Source organism: Rhinolophus sinicus, chromosome 3 (genome assembly GCF_057876585.1).
Source record: "Rhinolophus sinicus isolate RSI-liver-muscle chromosome 3, RSI-T2T, whole genome shotgun sequence".
In the NCBI taxonomy this organism is placed as follows: Eukaryota; Metazoa; Chordata; class Mammalia; order Chiroptera; family Rhinolophidae; genus Rhinolophus; species Rhinolophus sinicus.
The window spans coordinates 202,554,510-202,576,931 of record NC_142503.1 but is presented as its reverse complement, the minus strand read 5'-3'; the positions used below and the strand labels follow the sequence as shown (position 1 = coordinate 202,576,931).

Below are 22,422 nucleotides of genomic sequence, written 5' to 3'. Positions count from 1 at the left end.
TGTGCTCGGGCCTTTTAAATCTCTTCCTCCTCAGCCCAGAGCACATCTCTGCTTCTCCCCATGTGCCCTTCCTCTGAGGTCACAACTGATAAGAGCTTCCTGACTGCTCACAATGGAGTCTGGGGTGACACCTTCCTTATGGGGGAAGTGCCTGAGCCTCAGACAGGCGCAGAGCTGGCTTTTGTTCCATCCAAGTACTAGCTGTGTGACTTCAGACAAAGACATGGAAAGTCAGCCTCCTCACCTGGGGTAACCGCTCCCTCTCAGGTGGCTGTGAGGTCAGTGAGGTGAGGCAGGTCAGCTCCTGCCCCACACGTGATGGGCCCTCACTCCCCCTCCCTCTTCCCTTCTCAGTCCTTTCTCTACCTCTATGGGCTGGAAGGATCAAGCATCTAGCAAACAGTCTCCTGGTGGCAAATGAGCTCTCCTGTTGGTGTCCACACAGCCACAGTCCCGAGTGCTGACTCTGGCATCTGTGCCAGCTTCACCCTCAGGGCAGCGCTCACCACAGCCCCTCCCTGGTCTTCTCACCCCTGCTCCTCTCCAAACGCATGGTCCCCACCTCAGCTCAGGCCAGAGCGCCTCTCACATCTCTTCTCACTGGTCTCCCTGCTTCCCACCCCTCTCTCGTCCAGTGCAACCTCCACACTGTGACCAGCTTGATGTTTCTAAGTTAGGGATCTAGTCCTGTCACTTCCTGTGTGTGGAACAACCAACAGCTTCACCCCAAACTAGAGAATAAAATCTCCATCTTCGGGACAGTGTCCATTATCTTTATCAGCCTGTTTCTTCTCCTGGTCTCATTTCCTATCATAACAGCCCAGTATTGTCACAGGTACCCCAGCAGTCAGCAATCACCTGTCTGGTTGGATGACAGGTATGGGCTTTAACAGACAGATGAACCCTGAGACTGAGCCTGAATGTGGGAATCTGAATAAAACACAGACTTTAGTAAATAATAATATATCAACATTTATTCATTAATTGTCACAATTCTGGAAACAGAGGGAAGTTAAAAGTAAAATAAGATAAACCTATTGCACCAAAATGGGTGATTTCCTAGGAAAAATGCACCTTAACAAAATGAACGCTAAAATAAGGAAAATACCATTAGCCTTCCAGGACCTCTCCCTCCTGCCAGTTCTCCTCTCACTTTTCTGGGGTCCCCTCTCCCGGCACAGGGAAGGGACAGGGACAGAGCTGTCCAGCAGCTCCCCGAAGATCTGCCCCCACCCAGCGTCCTCATCTCCCCCACGCGGGAGTCTCTTGATTCGCACATGTCAGCCCGGGCTTTTTTGATTGCAAGGCACTGGACACTCTAACTGAAGTAAAATAAATTAATAGTTTTAAATGGTAGGAAACATTAATACTTGCAAGAGGCACATTGTTGTCACACAGCACCCTAACCGTTTGTCCCTACCATCCTTTCCTTAAGGAAAGAGGGTTGCGGGGTTGTCCCTCTTAGGGGTTGAGTTGTATAGGTTTCCTCTCTTGGTCCCAGTAAGCTGGGTCTGCGGTCAAAGACGAGTAAGATTCCTCAAGGGAGGGACGACTTAAGCCAGACGGGACCCCAGGGACCCCCATGAGCTAATGTGAAACTAGGAGGGATGGCCCTCCTCCAATGCTTTCTGGAAGCTGCTGACGCATGCTTCTGATGTCCGCACCCTATTGTGCTAAGGAACATTAACTGAGCGAACTTATCTCGCTTCCCGCTTAACTCATGAGGTAATTGCTCTGAGAAACCTACTCCCCCAGGGGTTGTACACACCGCACCTTGATCATGTGGGGACGGCATGCACAGGCTGCTTTGGGACAATATGATTGGGTATTAGAAATATGCTAATTGTATCAGTGGTGTGAGAGTCTTGCAGACCCTGCCCAGAATCATGTCATGCCTATTGTAAAAAAACAATAAATACCCACGACGACCCGATTCGGGGCTCCAGTCCCTTGAGGCTGTGAGTCCCTTGGTCCTCTGTGGTTTCTCTGCATTCAGTGTCTCTGGTCTCTTTATTTCTATAATAGAATTTAGCCCTTGCCGCCTCCCTCGCTTTCCCCACTGCTTGTGTTGTGCAGGACGCAACAGCACATTAAGACTAGGTTTGGACCTGGAGGATTCATGTTCTCACAGTCTCGCTGTGTGAGCTGATCCGTCTCCAACACTTTATAGTTGACATTCAATGTGATTCAGCTTCTGGTTACAGCGCAGTGGTCAGGCATCTACACAGTCCATGAAGTGGTCTCCCTAATGTACAAGTGCCCATCTGACCCCCTACAATATCTTTACAGCATTATTGATTATATTCCCCAAACTGCGTTTCCTACCCTGTGGCTATATTGTGAATACGAATTTGTACTTTCTAATCCCACAGCCCCACTACCCTCCAATTTTATATGATGTACATTTTGCCACAAAATACAACCCCAGAAATACTGAAAGGTGTGCATCCATTTTCCATTACAGGTTGGCATCTAACCATGACATGTGAGGTGGGAGAAGCACTGCAGGAAGATGGATGATGCAGGTCGTCCTGAGGAGCTCACCTGTATGAGAACCTAACGAAGGGGTGTTTCCAGGATGTGGGGAGAGGGAGGAGCCTGTGGCAGGTCCCTGAGTGGGAGCACGATCAGTGGTCCTGGGGGGTGGGGCCCTGAGGCTGGAGAGCAGTGTGAGAGGTGGGTCTGTGTGGGTGGAGGACACAGGGTGAGGTCAGGTCACGAGAGGGTCAGGGCATGACAAGGACCTGGGTGTGTCCTCAAGGGAGATGCCAGGTCTGTGCACGTGTTATCAGCGCCAGGCCCTCTGTGACTTACAGTGGTGCAAGGAGGACAGTCGGGGACTCAGGACATTCCATGGCACTCAACACAAACAGGACTGTGCTGCACACGATTGGACCCGCCCTTCTCGGGAGACCCTTTGTCACCCTGACCTTTTACCTGAACGTGTCCCCCAAGCAGGTAACCAAACTTCCCTCTGATCACACCTGGCGTGTGAATGAGAGGAATGCGGGAGGTTCAGCAGGACCCATTTGTCCAGGTCCCGTGGTTTCTACAGCGCTCGGAAATCTGGGACACAGAGATACTCCAGGCGCTCACCTGAAATGCTTCTCTGGGTATCGTCGCAGGTACAGCTGAGGGAGGGGCAGGGCATGTCCAGTCTGAGCGCACCTCAGGGAGGTGAGGACACACCGCACACTGGGGCTGGCCGGGGCCGTGGACGGGGCTCAGTCCTCTCCTCCACTTGGGAAGGGGAACGGGAGTGGGAGTGGAGAGCACGTGGGTGAGCACTGGGCACTGGTGTGAGCAGCTGGAGGAGACGTTCTCTCAGCTTCTTTCTCCAGGCGGCCACCTGCCTTTTCCATCATGCTGGTCACAGCTAACTGGAGCCCAGGCCCCTAAAGATGTGTCCCCCAGGGCCTGCAGGACAGTGATGTCACCCCTTGTCAGAGACTCCACCCCAATCCCACGTGGCTGCAGCAACCCCTCACTCCCAGCACTTGTGTCAATTGCGGGATCTCCTGAGACATTTATCATCCTGAGGAAATCTCACATCTTCTCCATAAATTTCCTAAGTCTGTAAGAGACGCCCCAGTTCACGTCATGCAGAGTAAAATATTTGTGATCACATTTAGGGGTTTCTAGGACACTGGGGTGTGTGCGAGACTCAGAGAACCAAACCTGGGTTTAAGCATTTACCAGGCTGGTAAATCCCATGACGTGTTTCACCTCAGTTTAGTGATTTCATGAAAGATACAACTGTTTTGCACTTTGGTTTTCCCTTCATTGTAGTCTTATCCCACCATGAGCTCTTGGCCACTTCCCAGGAAATCAGCCTCCATATTTCCTTCCTCCCACAGCCTCAGGTGATCACGGGAGGCAGGGGACAAACTGACCTTCTGTGACCAGGACGCAGCTCACGCTGTGCACACCCACCTCAGACCCTTGCTGATCCAGAAGAACCTGTGAGTCAGTGGGAAAAGAGGTTTCCAGGTGGTCAGAGCATTTTTCTGGTCAAGAAACATGGAAGACCTTCATGAGTGGCTCACCTGGGGAGGGGCTGCCCTGTCCTGGGAGACCTGAGAAGACAGGAGGGACACAGAGGGTCTAAAACCTCGTGACTGCTGCCTGGCAGCTGTGGCCTCATGGGAGGCAGGTCCTCACCCAGCTTGGCCTGTTCCCTGGAGCTGGGCTTCGAGTAAAGGCTACACCTGCACAGTCACCTGCAGGGCCCAGGGTCTCAGCCAGGTCATGAGAAGGGCTGGTCTCCACTTTGCAATCATTCTTTGTATTAAAGTTGACATCAAACTTTGATTTTATACAAAACTATGATTACACAACTGGGAAATGCTGAGTCTATTCAATGTGCTCCTTTGGGTTTGGGAAGACGTTGTGTCATATATTAATGCCCTTTCACATTGATTTAAATAGTCTGTGAGATTAAAACAGTGTGATCCCCTCGTCTATCCAGCAAGCATCCTTAGCTCATAATGATGGGACCGTCCTGTGACCTGATTCCAAGGTGCTCATAAACCAGGGGCTCTCCCATCCCGGACCAAGGCCATGTCAGTCTCAGAGGGAATCCATGTGCTCAGGACCCAGGAAGACATGATGGGACTGGCCCCACTTAATCCCCACTTATAAGGAAGAGACAGTCCCACATGCAAATTTCTCCTCAGGCTCCAGGGTAAAACCCTCCTGGGGCTGTGAGCTCCCAGCTCTCTCCTCACACAGGCTGAGGTCTCTGGGGAAGGCAGAGCTGTGGTCTAGAAGAAGATGACACTGCTGGGTCTTCTCCTGTGTCTGGTGACAGCCCCCCAAGGTGAGGGTCTCAGGTGTCAGACACGGGTCTGTGGGATGGGTGTGACTGCACGTGAGTGACAGACTAATTCTCCTTGTCCCCAGGTGTCCTGTCCCAGGTGCAGCTGCAGGAGTCGGGCCCAGGACTGGTGAAGCCCTCGCAGACCCTGTCCCTCACCTGCGCTGTCTCTGGATTCTCCATCACAACCAGCGGTTACTGCTGGCACTGGATCCGGCAGCCCCTGGGGAAGGGACTGGAGTGGATCGCGATCATATGTTATGATGGGAGCACAGCATATAACCCGACCCTCAAGAGCCGCAGCTCCATCTCCAGAGACACGTCCAAGAACCAGTTCTCCCTGCAGCTGAGCTCTGTGACCACGGAGGACACGTCTGTGTATTACTGTGCGAGGGACACAGTGAGGGGAAGTCAGTGTGAGCCCAGACACAAACCTCCCTGCAGGGGACAGGGGGCTGGGCTGCAGGGGGCGCTCGGGACACCAGGGGGAGCTCCAGACCCACAGAGGACAGGTGTGCACCTGGGTGGGGAAGGGGCTTCTTGTTTGGAGCAGGGATTTCCTGTCTAAGCTCTCAGCTGCCCCCGGGGACAACACTTGCTTCTTGTTTCTGGCTCTGTTTTCTCTTACTCTCGCTGCAGACAACAAGTGAAGAAGGGACACTGTCTGTTTTCAGATGACATATTGCAGTGACTGGGGACCACTCCTTCACCAAGTTACTGGGTGTCCTTTATTTATTGATTGATAAGACGACCATCCTGAAGGCTCTTCTAGAAAGGAGCAGATGAGCTCTTTACAACTTTACGTAAAACGTCGTGTTAAGCTCTTCAATACACAACAAAACGTGCCCCAGAGGGTGTCTGCTCACGTAAGTAGTGACCAGGTTTCATGCTGTTCTCACGCTACTTGATCAGCACACACACACACACTCACACACACACATACATATAGACTCGCACGCGTGCTCTTACACTCACACATGCTCACAGACACACACACTTAGACACACACACAGAGACACTCACACACAAGCACAGACAACTTACACACTCAACCTCACACACCCACAGGTTTTAGAAAAATAAATACATTCAAACATAAGAGTCATACAAATGTGCTCTCAGTGCACATGATGTCGCATATGATTTCCTCTAAAATGTGCCCAGATACCTTCCACACGTTAATGTACCATCAGCAATACTTTCGGGGCAGATGGTACTTCCTCCTAATATTGTTACTACATGTACTTTATAGAGGACCTTTCACTAGAATTTGTTTTATTTTTACCCAGTACAGTAACAATTACTTTTTTTGGTTTAAATTAAAATTTATTGGGGTGACAATTGGTAGTAAAGTTACGTAGATTTCGTGTGTACCATTTTGTAATCCCAGAGTAACAATTATTATAAATAAAATTATGTCTCCATATCTTCAGAAGTGATTACCACATAAGTTTGATAACATCCATCATCTCATATGGATATAAGAAAAGAGAAGAAAACAAAGAACAGAACAAGGAGGGAAAGTGTGTTTTCCTTGTGCTGAGTACTTTGAGGCTCGACTCCCTCACCAACGTCACACACACCGCACAGCAGTGTGAACTACAGGCAGCGAGTTGTCCATTACATCCCAGCACTCACTGCTCCAGAACTGGAAGTTGGTACCTTTTCCTCACCATCGTGCACGTCTCCCACTGCCCGACCCCATCCATGGCCATGACACACACGATCCCTCCTGTATGCTTCTCTTTGGATTCCACACATAAGTTAGATCGTACAGTGTTTGCCTTTCTCTGTGTGGCTTACATAGTTTACCATTATGCCCTCAAGGTCCATTTATGTTGCTGCAAATGGCAGCATTTCCTTCTTTTTATGGCTGAATCGTATTCCATTGTACATAGTTTATTCACTCACTTGTTCATGGACACTTAGGCTGTTTCCATGTCTTGGCTACGGTACATAATGCTTCAGTCAACATGGGAGCACAGATAACTCTGCAACATGGTGACTTTGTTTCGTTTAGATAAATACCCACAGGTGGGATTGCTGGATAGTTTATTTTTAATGTTTTGAGGAACCTGCATACTGTTTTCTGTAGTAGCTGCACCCATTCATTTACCACCAATAGTGCATAAGGGTTCCCTTTCCTGCACATCTGTGCCACCATTTATTATCTCTTTTTTGTTGTTCTTAATATGGATTTTTCACTTTTTTGAAATTTTTCTGTTTTGTTTTCTGGGGTACAGTTTTACAGGTTCTTTTACAATCTAGACATTATCACACTATCAGATATATAATTTGTAATTATTTTCTACCATTCAGTGAGTTGCTTTTCATGATGTCCATTGTGTCTTTCTAATGCACATACAATTTTGAGTTTCATCTATCCTGATTTGTCTATTGTTGTGCTTGTAGCCTGTGTTTTGATATTACATTGAATAAACTATTGCCAAATCCATTGTCACTAAGCTTTCCTTTGTGTTTTCTCTAGGGATTTTACACTTTTACGTCTTATATTCGCGTCCTTAAACCCTTTTGAGTTAATTTTTGTATATGGTATACGATGGAGTTCAGTTATATTGTTTTGCAGGAGGATTTCCACTGACCCAGCACCATTTCTTGCTGACACTGCTCTCCTTCCACCAGGTGATCAATCAATGCAGGAAAATTAAATGACAAAATTCAACATGGTTTTTTATTTTAATATCATGCAACACCCTGGGAATAGAAGGAAACTGTTACATATAATAAAGGCCCTATATGAAGTGTATACACAACTTCATTCTCCACAGTGAAAGAACAAAAGCCTTCCCTCAATCCCCATCAAAATCCCAATGGCATATTTTAAAGAAGTAGAACAAAAAATCATCAGATTTGTTTGGAACCACAAAAGACCCCGAATAGCCAAAGCAATCTTAAGACAAAAGAACAATACTGGAGGTATCACACTCCCTGACTTTAGCTTGTACTACAGGGCTACAATCATCAAAACAGCATGGTATTGGCAAAAAAAACAGACACATAGACCAATGGAGTAGAACTGAGAACCCAGAAATAAAACCACATAAATATGAACAGATAATTTTTGACAAAGAAGCTAAAAACATACAATGGAGGAAAGACAGCCTCTTCAATAAATGGTGCTGGCAGAATTGGAAAGCCACGTGCAAAAGAATGAAACTGGACTGCTATCTGTCACCATGTACCAAAGTTAATTCAAAATGGATCAAAGACTTAAGCATAAGACCTGACACAATAAACTGCATAGAAGAAAACACAGGTACTAAACTTACGGACCTTGGGTTCAAAGAGCATTTTATGAATTTGACTCCAAAGGCAATGGAAGTAAAAGCTAAAATAAACGAATGGGACTATATGAAACTTAAAAGCTTCTGCACAGCAAAAGAAACCATCGACAAAATAAAGAGGCCACCAACTGAATGGGAGAAGATTTTTGCAAACAATGCCTCCGATAAGGGGCTAATATCCAGAATATACAAGGAACTCATGCAACTCAACAACAAAAAAACAAACAACCCAGTTGAAAAATGGGCAGAGGACCTGAAGGGACATTTCTCCAAAGAGGACATACAAATCGCAAATAGACATATGAAAAAATGCTCAACATCACTAATCATCAGAGAAATGCAAATCAAAACCACAATGAGATATCACCTCACCCAAGTCAGAATGGCTATCATCAGCAAGACAAATAGTAACAAGTGTCAGAGAAGCTGTGGAGAAAAAGGAACCTTCATACATTGTTGGTGGGAACGCAGACTGGTGCAGCCATTATGGAAGGCGGTGTGGAGGTTCCTCAAAAAATTACGAATAGAATTGCCATATGACCCAGCAATCCGTCTCCTGGGTATCTACCCAAAAAATCTGAAAACATTTAGAGATAAAGACACGTGTGCTTCAATGTTCATTGCAGCTTTGTTTACGGTGGCCAAGACATGGAAACAACCAAAATGTCCTTCGATAGATGAATGGATGAAGAAGTTGTGGTACATATACACAATGGAATACTATTCGGCAGTGAGAAAAGATGATATAGGAACATTTGTGACAACATGGATGGATCTTGAGAGAGTAATGCTGAGGGAAATAAGTCAGACAGAAAAAGCAGAGAACCATGTGATTTCACTGATATGTGGTATATAAACCAAAAACAACCAAAGAACAAGACAAATGAGAAACAGAAACTGATAGACACAGACAATAGTTTAGTGGTTACCAGAGGGTAAGGGGGGTGGTAGGTGAGAGATGAGGGTAAAGGGGATCAAATATATGGTGATGGAAGGAGAACTGACTCTGGGTGGTGAACACACAATGGGATTTATAGATGATGTAATACAGAATTGTACACCTGAAATCTATGTAATTTTACTAACAATTGTCACCCCAATAAATTAAAAAAAATAAAAAAGCTTTCCCTCGAAGATGAGGAATAAGACAAAGATGCCACACTCACCACTCCCATCCGTCACAGGGGTGCAGGTCAGACCCAAAGAAATTTCACCAAAAAACTTAAATGAAGGCTCCAAATTGGAAAGGAAGACGTACAACTAGCATTGTGACACATGAAATGATCTTATACTTGGAATATATTTTACCCCATTAATTAAATGGAGTTTTCCCTTTGCAGAAGAGTTTAATGTGTGTGTGGATTTGTTTTCCGTTGTATGTGAGTTTGTGCATTCACTGGACACAGCAGTAATTTAATGCAGATCTGAGAGAACAGTTTGTGCACGTGTCTGTCCCTATGTGTGTGAGTCCATTCATGTGTGTGTGAGGGTGTGTCTGTATGTGTGTGTGAGTCCATTAACGTGTGTGTGCGTGCATGCATGTGTGGGAGGGGCCAAATTGCAGAGTAATAATAGTTTCATTTCTATCTGTCACCAGTCCATCTTTTGATAATAAAAAGCTTTATTTGAGAAACTCTCCTTGTTACATGCACTTACCTCACTTCAAAGAAATCAATTTATTCGAAGCAATTCCTTCTTCATCATAAATTGAGTGTGTAACCAAATGTAGGTCCATATACTCTTCCCAGGATTCTGAAACATGGATTGACCCGAGTATATATGGGGCTTACCTGTCGCCGGGTCATTCTGTGAGAGGCAGTGACGTAAGTCCAGGGCTTATCAGGTGTGACCTTGACTGACACTTTCAGCCCTTTGCAGGCTTCCTCCAGGCTCTTCCTGACGCTGAGGGCACTGTGCCTGTGCAGTGTTCGAATAGCTTGTCACTCAGGCATGTTTCATGCTCTTGGCCCCGAAACCTGCAGCAACAGACCCCACAGAAACCACATGTGTTTAATCACGACAGGACTGTGGGTTCACAGCAACACTGCAGGACAGGGAGTGACCACAGTTATGGAAAATCATGGAGCTCAGAACGGCCAGCGTGGAGGGGCACACAGAGCACCGGATGCCCTAGAATGTCCTGGGTCACGGGTGAGAAGAGGGGAGGCCAACGTGAGGTCACTGAGCCCACAGAGGTGACTGTGACCCTGACAAGGTCCATGCAGGGAACACCCTGTGGGGTGCACACGCAGTGGGAATACGCCCATGAGCTGCACTTGTTCACACAGGAAGTGTGAGTGATGTGTCCACTGACCCTCCGTCTCCTAACCACAGGGAAGCTCGGACACGACAGCGGGCTCAGCCTCCTGCTCTGCCCAGGCTCACACCTCAGCCCTGGAGGCAGGAGGAGCACCGTCCAGCCAGTTCTCCACTCCCCCTGCTCTAGGACAGGACCCCCAGGGCGAGGGTCCCTGGAGGGGCATCAACACAGAGGACACTGTCTGTGGGAAGAGGGGTGTCACAGCCCAGACTCCATCCACACACTGGGCACTTCTGAGGGCTTGTCTCCTGGCACCCTGTCCTGAGTCGGGTCCCCATGGAGAGCAGACGTGGAGAACACCCCCAGGGCTCGCTTCTCCTGCAGCACAGACTCGCTCCCCTACTGCACAGACCTGAGTCTCCCGTAGGGGTCAGCACCGTGTGACAGCATGCAAATCTCCCCATCCCCCTCCGTGGATTGAAAAGCCGAGCCCTGGCCTGGGGCAGTGACTGTGCCCCACCATGGACACGCTCTGCTCCACTCTCCTGCTGCTGACCGTCCCTTCCTGTGAGTGCTCTGGTCAGGACACACTCAGGGATGGAGAGACTCCAGTTCTCGTCCAGAAGTAGCTTCACCTTTCTCATGTTTTCTCCACAGGGGTTCTGTCCCAGGTCACCCTGCAGGAGTCGGGTCCTGGGCTGGTGAGACCCTCCCAGACCCTTACGCTGACCTGCTCCTTCTCGGGGTTCTCACTGAGCACTACTAATATGGGTGTCGGCTGGGTCCGTCAGCCCCCCGGGAAGGCCCTGGAGTGGCTCGCACACATTTGGTGGAATGATGATAAGTATTACAGCCCATCTCTGAAGAGCCGGCTCTCGATCTCCAAGGACACTTCCAGAAACCAGGTGGTCCTAACAATGACCAGCATGGACCCTGCAGACACAGCCACGTATTTCTGTGCACGGAGGCACAGAGACACAGCCCAGGGGGCTCCTGTACAAGAACTTGGGCTGGGCCTCAGCTGGGCCCCCGTGTCTGCAGCACAGGAACGTGTGGGCACGTGGCATTTCCTGCCAGGCTCTGGGGTTCCTCCCCACCCACAGCCTCAGAGCCCTGTCTTCCCATCTCTTCTCTCCTTAGAAGACCCATGGCCTTGTGAGTGCTGCATGCAGGTGAGAGGCTGAATTCTGTTTCGTCAGCAACCTGACAAGGTCAGGTATGTAGACGCAAGGTCACCCACAGGATGCTGCTGTTTCACGGGCCGCCGTTTCTGTAAGTGACAGAATACAAACAAACACAAAGTCATCTTTGATTAAAATGCTGGATTTCATGTTGAAGTAGCATTAGCTGATAAGAAATCCGCGTGAATTCCAGAGCTTCATACCCCAGCTTCTCTTGCCATGAAGAAGGAAAAGTGCACGAATCAATAACGTACGAAATGACAACACAGAAGGACTGTGCTCTCCTCATGGAGTATCTGACAGTGGCCGTGCACAGATGATGGTCAGAGGTTTCACACGGGAGGTGTGACGCATAAACCTTGCTCCAGGTATTGATTTTGTGCCCAGAGAGCCATGACAGGCCATGATAGTGATACATTTAAACCTGGAAACTTAGTTGTCGCCGGGTCATTCTGTAGAGGTAGTGACGTAAGTCCAGGAAACAGAAATGCCTAAGTTTGACTCCAGAAGAACATGAATTATATATGATGAGCAATTTGGCAGAAAAGATACAGCAATGCATCTCTCATGACGTCTCAAGTTCAAGTTGAGCATGTAATCAGAATTGTCAGCATTTTATGAAGACAAGACCATGGAAAAGAATCAATAGAGTCTAGAAATTACTAAAGAAATAAATAGTGTTAACATATATGGATGAGTGACTATGTCACCACTTTAAAACATCAGAAAAGAAATTTTTTAGGTAAATTGCAAATGATGAAATTATTTACAGGCAACTAATAATCATGAAAAGTATGCTACATTTGTCAAAGCAGGTCACACAGCCAGGCCGACTGTCAGTGCGGGGACAGTGCCAAAGTGTAGCTGCAGAGACGAAAGGCAAACTGGGAGTTGCAAAACACGAAATTCAGGGTGTGTGCTAGTGTGTGTGTGTGTGTGTGTGTGTGTGTGTGTGTGTATCCTTCTGAAGCCCAGATGTGGAGTGGGTTTTCAGCTCCGTGAGTCTGTATCTGCTGATATAGTCAGATGTGACCTTCATCCAGAGGAACCTAAAGGAGATGAGAGGCCCCCAAGCCCCCTGAGCCTGTGGACTCAGGACTGTATCAGTGCATCTGGCAGCCCCAGGAAGGGACTCCCTGAAGGTTTCATAAGTCCCGTTGCTTGGGGACAATCTACAGTGTCATTGGGGTTTAGTGAGGCCAATTCACTATGTCTAGAAATGAGGTCAAAGCTTATGGTGTCCCTGAGGGAGCATTGTGAGGTCAGGGCACAGATATGTAACACTGGACTAGAGACGCTAGAGGTCATGCCCTGTGAGCTCTGACAGGACCCTCCCCTGCAGGGCACAGGCTGGGCTGCAGGGGGTGCTCAGGTCCCACCAGCAGGGGCTGCAGCCCCAGGAGCAGGTGGGGAGAGAGCAGGGCACGGGCTTCCTCTGAGGGCCCAGGGCTTCCTTCCTCTTTATAAAAACATCTAAAACAAGGTTTGTGCAAGGACCGCTGAAGTGTCTGTAAATATCTTAACCTATTGGGAGAATTTACCAAACACAATGGGCAATAAAATCAAGTTTAAAATGGGGTTTCCATGATTCAAGATATCTTTAGAGCAACAATCTGAATGATGAGGATGGTTTTACTCACTTGAAATTTTCAAAATTTGGGGACACACACTGACCCCAGGATTGAAACATTCAGATCAAAGCCCAGAACTGGCTCAGGTGGTTTCCGTGTTGTTCAAAGGGGGGTTCTCAGTGTGGATCCCGTTATCGGGGCGCAGGGGTGGGGGGTAAGGGGGCAGGGGCTTGTTCCTCAGTGGGAGGAGCTCTGTCTGCACAGATTCAGGGACCTGGCAGGGGACACATATCCTCCATCAGGGATTAGGACTTGGACCCTCAGACGCCCACTGAACATGGTCCCTGTGTCATCGAGCTTCTCTCACGTGGGCCAAGTCTTCAGCTATGAAACCCTCTGCTCATGAATATGCAAATGAGCCCAGGTGGGCGGGGCTAAGTACGGACATGTCTGTGCCCTGAGAGCATCGCCCCACAGCCACACGCTCCCCTACAGACGTCCTGACAGCACAGCCCTCACCATGGACTGGAGATTGACAGTCCTCTTCCTGGTGGCAGTGGCTACAGGTAAGGGACTCCCCAGTCCCTGGCTGATGAGGGGACCTGATCAAGTGTTGGGGGATCCACCCACTCCTGTCTCCTCCCCACAGGTGTCCACTCCGAGGTCCAGCTGGTGCAGCCTGGGGCTGAGGTGAGGAAGCCTGGGGCCTCCGTGAAGGTGTCCTGCAAGGCTTCCGGATACACCTTCACCAGCTACTGGGTGCAATGGGTGCGACAGGCCCCGGGACAAGGGCTTGAGTGGATGGAACGGATCTGTGCATGCAATGGTCGCATAAGGTATGCATAGAAGTTCCAGGGCAGAGTCACCATGACCAGGGACACGTCCACCAGCACAGCCTACATGGAGCTGAGCAGTCTGAGACCTGAGGACACGGCCGTGTATTACTGTGCGAGGGACACAGTGAGATGACCCACATCCTGAGAGTGTCAGGAACCCTGAGGAGAGGGCAGCTGTGGGGGCTGAGGAGACGACAGGGACGATGTGTCTCCTGACTTCCTCACGCAGAGTCAGGAACCTGAGATGAGGAGTGAGGCTCTCAGGGGCACCTCAGTCATTCAGGGGAAGGTTTCCAGTGTCCAAACATCCTGTAAGGAGGAACCAGGGAAAGCCTTTCCAGAAAGGACCTGTCATGTGTCATTGTCCTTGCAGAGGGCACATCTGGAGCCTCCGTGTTCTCTGAATGAGGGAGGTTAGTTCAGGCATCACCTGGGACCACTTGGGGGAGGCAGATTAAATGGCAGGGTCTCCATAGCAAGTTCCCTCTCTTTCCCCTATTTCAGAAAAACAGAACTATGTTTTGAGGGAAAATGAGTATAGAATGAAGTGTGAATTTCTACTTCCCACCTGTGATCAAGCACCACACACATGACACCTGGGAGGACCATCATGACAAGTGGTGACAACGTCCTAGGTGACAAGTGTCTCAGGTCTAGCACAGTCTACACCAGCTCACCGTCCCCTCAGCCTCCCCTGCAGGGGTGAGTTCCTGAAGAGGCTCCTCCCCTCAGAACCCAGCCTGCGGGTGTCCCTGTCCCTGGGGAGTCCTGAGGGTCCTCACACAACAGGGAGCAACGTGGGGAGACGCTGGATGATGTGAGACTCACGTCCAGCCTGTTACTTTCCCAGGACAAATGAATCTAATTACCACACACTTCGGGGCTCAGATCTACTCACATTGATTCCCTCACAGTCTCGGGCTCAGAGCGTGCGGTCATTTTCACTGGACGATATCAAGGTGTTGGCAGGACCACAGACACCCAGGAGGGTCTCGGGGAGGATGTGGTCTGACAATGTGTGTGTTGAAATCCTAACCCCTAGGGAGGGCTGTGTTAGCAGGTGGGGACTTGGGAGGAGCTGTGTCATCAGAGCGCAGTCCTCAGGAAGGGGAGCAGAGCCTCTCTAATGAGCCCCGGACAGCTTACTTGTCCCTCCCACCCTGTGAGGTCACAGCAGGAAGCCACCGCATGTGAACCAGGCAGAGGGCCCTCACCAGTGGTGACCATGTGGGGCCTGGGTGTTGGATTGTCACCTGCAGAACTGTGGGGAATAAATATTTGTTCTTTATAATATAGCAGGATATGGAACTTTTTATAGCAGCCCAGATGGAACAGAATGGTAAAGACTGTTTATTTTTATTTTCCAGCTTCTAGAGGTGCATTCCTTGCATCCCATGTCCTGTTCCTCCAACGTCACACCAGGAGGAGGTCACCTTCCATCAGAGGTCACATTGCTTTCTTCTCCTGGATCTAATCTCCCTCTGCCTCCCTCTGCTATGAACACTGTGGATGCATCAGGAGTCACTTAGAAAACACAGAAAACCTTTGCTTCCCCTGGTGCCTAAATGAACCAGAATGACAAAGGCCTTTTCCCATCAAACACTCACAGGTCCAGGCCTGACTCAGACCATCTCAGAGCTCCCGCCGCCCCCCACATATTCACACGCCTCCCACAGGCCAATTACAGTTAGAACCTCCCAACATCCCCCAAAAGCTGACTCATTAAAGCATGAAATCCAGTCTGAAATGTATGAGCACCATCATCTCAAAAGTCCCAAATACAATCTCTGAATCAGTTATGGGTCATAATTTGGGTGGATCTATCCTGGGGTAAAAGCCTCTCTGTCTGTGACACTAGAAGACAAGTTGTCTCTTAAAACACAACAGCAGGGCAGGCAAAGGGTAAGAGTTACGGACGCTTGCATTCCAAAGAGATGAAATGGAGGGGTCAGGTAATGAAAAGGTCTGTGCACAGGAGGGTACACAGCACTAGGGCTCCAAGCGTCCCGCACTGATGCTGGATAAAGGGGAGGGGACACAGTCTGTCTGCAGGGGCTTTGGGACAAAGGCGCACGCGCACCACCAGGGGGCGCTCGGGACACACTCTGTTCATGTCCCGGGAGGAGTTGGCTGAGGGCTGCTGTCCTGTCAGCGTTTGGTCTCCGTGCTCCTTAAACCTCCTCCTGACATTCACGCAGCAGAAACTGTTTTCTAAACGTTCTGGAAACACAGAAGTGTCCTCCCTTTTTTTTTTGTATTAGAACTTTATTGACTAGATTCCCCATATGACACTACACATTCGTGTGACTACTTTCCAAATTATAGTTGACATTCAATACTGTTTTATATTAGTGTTATGTGTACAGCACAGTGGTTAGACTTTTATATAAATTATGAAGGGAACCCCCAATAAGCGACTGCCCATCTGACACTACACAGTCTTCACAATCCTGCTGACTGTATCCCCCGTACTGTACTTTCCTATTTAGAATATGCTGTCACCATGGTGATGTGCACAGTTCCCAAGGACCAGGCACTGCGATGACTTCCTCTCCTATAATCATGTAACAGCCATGAGTGTGGGACAGCAGTGACTTCTATGTCATAGATGAATAATCAACCTTAACTAACAGGATTCCTCCTGATGTTGGGTATTCCTAATTGACTTCACCAATTATTCTATTATATTAACTTGTTGAAGCTCTTTCATGACAGTCTAGGCAGAGACTATGTAAATGGCCCTTGTGGTTACTGAAAACCCACAGCCTCTCCATCAGCTCCATGACTCTCTCTCTAACTTCTCAGCATCTCCAAGTCCCAGGGATAGAAAAGCATCTTGTCAACACGTCCGTCTCCTTGGTCTCCCTGAAGGTCAGGAAGCCAGAGGTACCCAGGGGCGAGGGCACCACCACCACGTGTACACCGAGTGCACTCTCACAGGATGTGCAGCCCGGGGCCCCTTTCCCAGGGGCACATGTGTCCCCAGACCCCAGGATCATCTCCCAGGAAGAAGAGCACTGTGGGGAGCCATGGTTACAGGTGACTCTGAGCTTTACAGAATGGCTCGGTTTATGCTTAACCTGTTTCCCTCCCCCTGAGGCAATTGTCTCTGCCTGCACCTGGGGGGAGCTTGAGCTTGTAAGCTGCTGAGGAATGTGGTGGGAATGGCCAGTTCCCAGACACAGAAGGCTGATGCCTATCAGGGCAATTGATAAGATAATTACTTGTGAGAGTTTCAGTGAATTTTGTATCCTCTATGTGAAAGTTAAAGATTTTACATTTGTTAAGGTAATGCATATTTTCGTTGCTAAGTTGTACGTACTCAAACTGCTTATATGGGTGCAGTAAAATAAAATCAGATGGCTTCAGCATCACTGGGGTCCGCGATCGCCATCATCATGAATGTGTGAGTGTCTCTTATTCATTCCCACTCCCCCATTCGGGAACCAATCAACTTGTGGCGGCTGGCCCCTCACAGAGCACATCCACCCCTCACTGCTGTCCAGCTGCCCGTATAGCTCAGCATGTGCAGCTCAGGAGGCAAACACTGAGGTCTGGGCCTGACGGTGATGGGAGGTGAGGGCAGGTGTCCTCCTCCTCAGTGTCCTGGTGGAGACTCAGGGGGCTGTTTCCACAGGGCAGTGACGTGGTGTGGGGATGCTGCAGACGGGTGAGGACACACCATGCCGTTGTCAGAATTCATATTGACTTTGAAATACAATTAGGGATCTAATTTATAATATAAACAGATTGGGGATTCTGGTGGATTGTCAGCCAGTAGGTGTCAGAGGAGAATTAAGAGGTTATTTTATTTTTCTGCTTTGAGGAACATGCATGTGGAAATTTCACTAGATACAATGTGGCTGACAATATACATTTAAATCTTCCCACTACTATGTATACACACCAGTAGATTTAGTTATCAATCACTCAATTATATATTCATATTGGCATTTGTCCATATGTCATCAAAACAGAGCAGCTCCACATATACCCTCCTTTGTTCAATAAGAGTTAAACATGTTCGTTCCCCACTGTGAAGTCACAGCCCCACACTACTGACAGGGCCCCTTGTCCCTGCCATGGTGGCTCTTTCCCTGCCTGCTAGTCTCCTGCACGAGAAGCCCCCTGAGCTGGGCATCACCACAAGTCCCTCAGGTGGGACACTGGGAATGACCCAGTGAGAGGACAATGGGCGGGGCTGTTCCTACTCGTGCTCCTGCTTCCAGGTCCAATAAAATGCCTGTAGATTCAGGTAAGACCTGCATCCTCCTGATCTGGGCCATTTACTGTGGTCAAATATGCATCATTGAAGCTACTACAAGGAAACAAATGGACAATTGGTGAGGAAAGACTTACATACAGTAACATGTAAAACGTCACACTTGTGAAATTACATCTCCATGAACCCAGATTCTCCACATTCTTAGGTAAATACTACAATGCAGAAAATCACACATGTTCCCATTACAGGAAAGAGGTTCTGGAACCTCACCTGGTATGTCCATCCCTGCCCTGGAGTGGGATGGGGGAGCAGTGGGGTCCATGGGGAGGGTACAGGGCTCCCTCTCAGCTGATATATGCTCAGGACACATCACTCGGCTCCTCTGGGCTGCCGTGTGTAGCTTCACCTCTGCAACATGAAGGTGGATTGATACCTCGGTCACTTGTTCTGGGTGCTCACATACAAATGAAATGAGGTAATGGGTGCTGAGCACTCACTCCAGCACCGTCACGTGTAATAAATCATGTTTTCCTGAACTCTCACGTGGCCACCAACTAACCAGGACACTCACGCCTGCACTGAGGCCCTGCCCGTGTGTAGGTGTCCAACCCCGGAGCTCCCTATATGGAAGGAGGACATGCAAATAGGGGCCCCTCTGCTGATGAAAACCAGCCCAGCCCTGACCCTGCAGCTGTGGGACAGGAGCCCCAGCCCCGGGATCCCCAGGTGTCCCCATTCCGTGATCAGGACTGAGCACAGACGATACACCATGGAGTTTGGGCTCAGCTGGGTTTTCCTTGTTGCTGTTTTAAGAGGTAATTTATGGAGAACAGGAGACTCTGAGTATGTGAGAGAATATGAGTGAGAGAAACAGTGGATGTGTGACAGTTTCCTGACCAGGACGTCTCTGTGTTTGCAGGTGTCCAGTGTGAGGTGCAGCTGGTGGAGTCTGGGGGAGGCTTGGTGCAGCCTGGGGGGTCTCTGCGCCTCTCCTGTGCAGCCTCTGGATTCACCTTCAGTAGCTACTGGATGCACTGGGTCCGCCAGGCTCCAGGGAAGGGGCTGGAGTGGGTCTCAGCCATTAGTAACGGTGATGGAAGTAGCACATACTACGCCGCTTCCGTGAAGGGCCGATTCACCATCTCCAGAGACAACGCCAAGAACACGCTGTATCTGCAAATGACCAGCCTGAGAGCCGAGGACACGGCCGTGTATTACTGTGCGAGGAACACAGTGAGGGGAAGTCAGTGTGAGCCCAGACACAAACCTCCCTGCAGGGGACAGAGGGGCTGGTCTGCAGGGGGCGCTCAGGACACCAGGGGGCGCTCAGGATGCACGAGGCTCTGCTCAGAACACGGGGGACAGTTGTGACATTTGAGTTCAGGAAGGAGCCTGGGGGCAGGTGAAACAGGCAGGTAGGGGACAGGGGGAGGTAGTCCTGTCACCACGTGGAGTCTCCTTACGTTAAATAACAACATCTAGCCCCTGGAGTCCCTGCCCTGCATCTATTCTAAACAATGGCAGGTGTATTAATACTTTGAACACAGTAGACATTTACATATTTCACACACAAATATGTACGTCTATGTGTTGTTTGCTTCATCTCTGAAATTGGGTCTGTAGTGTGAACAGGAATCGCATACAACTGACACTGTGCAGGAGACTCTCAGTATGTAGCGCCCTCTCTTGGTTGTCTTCTAAATCCCAAGGCAAAATAACAGTAATAATAGTAGTAAGAAGTATAAATTCTAAGTGTTTAATCGTTTACATTAAGAAGGGTTAACAAATGCCAAAAAAAATTAGTCTGAATCAGAATTTAGGACGCCTACATTGTTTTCTGACAAAACCTAAAAACATACATGTTCCTCCTCACGCAGCAGTTTTCAGGAATGCTGGTTCCCAGGCCAAGTCCCCAACCTGATGCAGAGCCTGGTGTCCTCAGGTGGAAAGACAGTGAGGAGAGGAGAGCCTGGCATGTCCATGGGTGAAGCAGCTGGTGCCTCACTTGATTTTCTCCATGTTATGTGGCCATCGAGGACCAGGTCCATGGACCCCTAAGAGACACTTAATAATGACTCTGTTTATAGAAGTTTATTACTGTTATACACACACAAACACACAAAAGGTTGTCACGTATGGGTTAGCATATCTGTGAAGCAGGTTTCATGACCAGAGGGAAATAAGTCACATTCCTGATCACCCTACACGACCACAGGTTTCAAAGGCAGAGCTAATGAGACGTCCTCACACTTAGATCAGAGCGTCTAAGATGGGATTTGGGGCCCTGTGTCCTGTGCATCCTGGAAGCCAAGGGCACCTCCATCTCCCCACCCCGCTCTGCACCCACCTGGGAAACAGCGTTCTCACTGCTTGGCTTGTGATTAAGGAGTGGGAGCTCATGTCCCTAGTGTGAGGCTGCAGGGGCAGCTCCTGGGTCCAGCCAGGGGCCTGGATGCCCTTCCAAGTGTGACATCACCTGAGGATTAACAGGTTCCTGGCCTGTTGTACCTTTCGTGTTCCAGCTTCCGGAGAGGGGCTTGAAATTGCTAAGACTTTCGGTGACGCCATGTTCACTTATGTCTGTCCAGGTGCCTCTTACTCTTAGTGAGGTGAGATTTCCACCTCTAGCAAAAGGTCAGAGATGACCTATGAAGGTCCATCTGCTTCCTGCACCAATATTAAAGATCTTGGAAATAAACACTCCCATTCTTAGAAGAGAACCTGGAAAAATGAAGATCAGTTATGTCTCCTGAACCCATCACAGAACTAAAATTGCAAGAACAGCCTCCACTGTGATAACTGGAAACACAGGCACATCCAGAGTCCAGGTGACTCTGCTCACCTGGAGCAGAAGCTGCTGGAGGCTCAAGCTGGTAGGAGCACTTCCAGGGGAGTATTCTGAGTGGATGGAGCACACGGGTGGACTCCTGTGGGGGAGGGGTCCCGGGGCCACACCCCACCCTTCTGGGGGCTTTCCCTCAAGACACATCCAGGTTCTCCAGGGAGGATGCATGTGTGTCCCTCATGACGCTGACAGGGGGACGGGAGGACTAAGCTAAGAAATCCACCCAGAACTTCCCTCAGGCAGACCCTCCAGGGGGAGGAGTTTTACAGAACCGTATTCTGAGTGGTGGGTGGGAATTCTTACCTGTGACAGACCTAGGGAGGGGGTACAGTTACCAGGGTAACAGAGTCAGGAAGAGACTGTGGGTGCTGTAGGCGGGAAGGGAGAGGTCACAGGGAAGTGAGGTGACCACGGGAGAGCCCTTGAGGAGGTCACAGGCAGACCCAGGGGACCACCTCACAGGTGTTTAATCCTAAGGATACATAACATCACACACACACAAGCAGCCTCACCTGAGTCAGCTGACAACAGTGCTGCCTCCTCCTCCTCCAAATTCTCAGGTGCCTCCCCTCCTGCAGACATGGGTTCTCCAAGGGACGCCCACTGCAGGTGCCGGGAGTGGGCAATAGTGTGATTGGGCCTTGATTCTAACAATCTGTGGGACAAGATTGGTCCATCTCATGGGTCCTATGCACAGGGCCCATTTGCTGTGAGAAAAAGCAGAGCCACGGTGTAGGTTCTCCCCAAGTCTGTGCGTCACATTTCTTGGGGTTCTATTTACAAGAGAGTCACACCCCAGGTCTAGGATCAGAATGGGGGACGGCCCATTGTCATGCGGGGTGTCCTGTGGGGTCTCCGCTCCTTTGTCATGCGGGGAGGCCTGCAGGGCCTCTGCTCCCACTCCTGATATAAGAACGGAGGATAATGGTTAGGCCAAAAAGGAACACCCATGGAGCCGCAGGTAGGGGCATCATACTGCCATACTCTCACTGGAGGCTGGGTTCACACGATGTGTGACCTGCTGTCCGCTTTCTGCCAACCGACCGACTCTCTCCTCGACTTCCCTCCCTAACGCAGCCGCGGCAGTTATATTATGGCCAATGGCTCAAGGGCCACAGCTGACGGCCATCTAGCCACAGCTGACGGGCATCTACTACCCGAGCCAGCACCTTTCCATGTGAGGCCGAGAGCCTGGACACTGCTCTCTGGTCTCTGCCCCCAAACCCATGTATTAAGTACAGGGGACGAGGACACTTTGTGGTCCATTCCTCCTGAAATCATTCCCTCTGTGTGTGTCTATTTTATTGACCAGCAGAGGTGAGTGGGCTGTATGACAATCCAGGAATTTCCAGATGTCACCTTCAAGAAGAGGAATGTTAAGGA

The 22,422-nt window shown here is 49.4% G+C and overlaps 2 pseudogenes across 1 annotated transcript; both read left to right on the top strand.

Annotated features, from left to right (window-relative positions):
* The first annotated feature begins 4,713 nt into the window (after positions 1-4,713).
* On the top strand, positions 4,714-5,466 carry LOC141570478 (immunoglobulin heavy variable 4-30-4 pseudogene; annotated as a pseudogene). Its single transcript, XR_016020840.1, has 3 exons — positions 4,714-4,819; positions 4,903-5,226; positions 5,456-5,466. The product of XR_016020840.1 is annotated as an immunoglobulin heavy variable 4-30-4 pseudogene (transcript).
* Positions 5,467-13,653: 8,187 nt separating this feature from the next.
* LOC141570482 (immunoglobulin heavy variable 3-74 pseudogene) lies at positions 13,654-20,799 on the top strand (annotated as a pseudogene).
* The last annotated feature ends 1,623 nt before the right edge of the window (positions 20,800-22,422 follow it).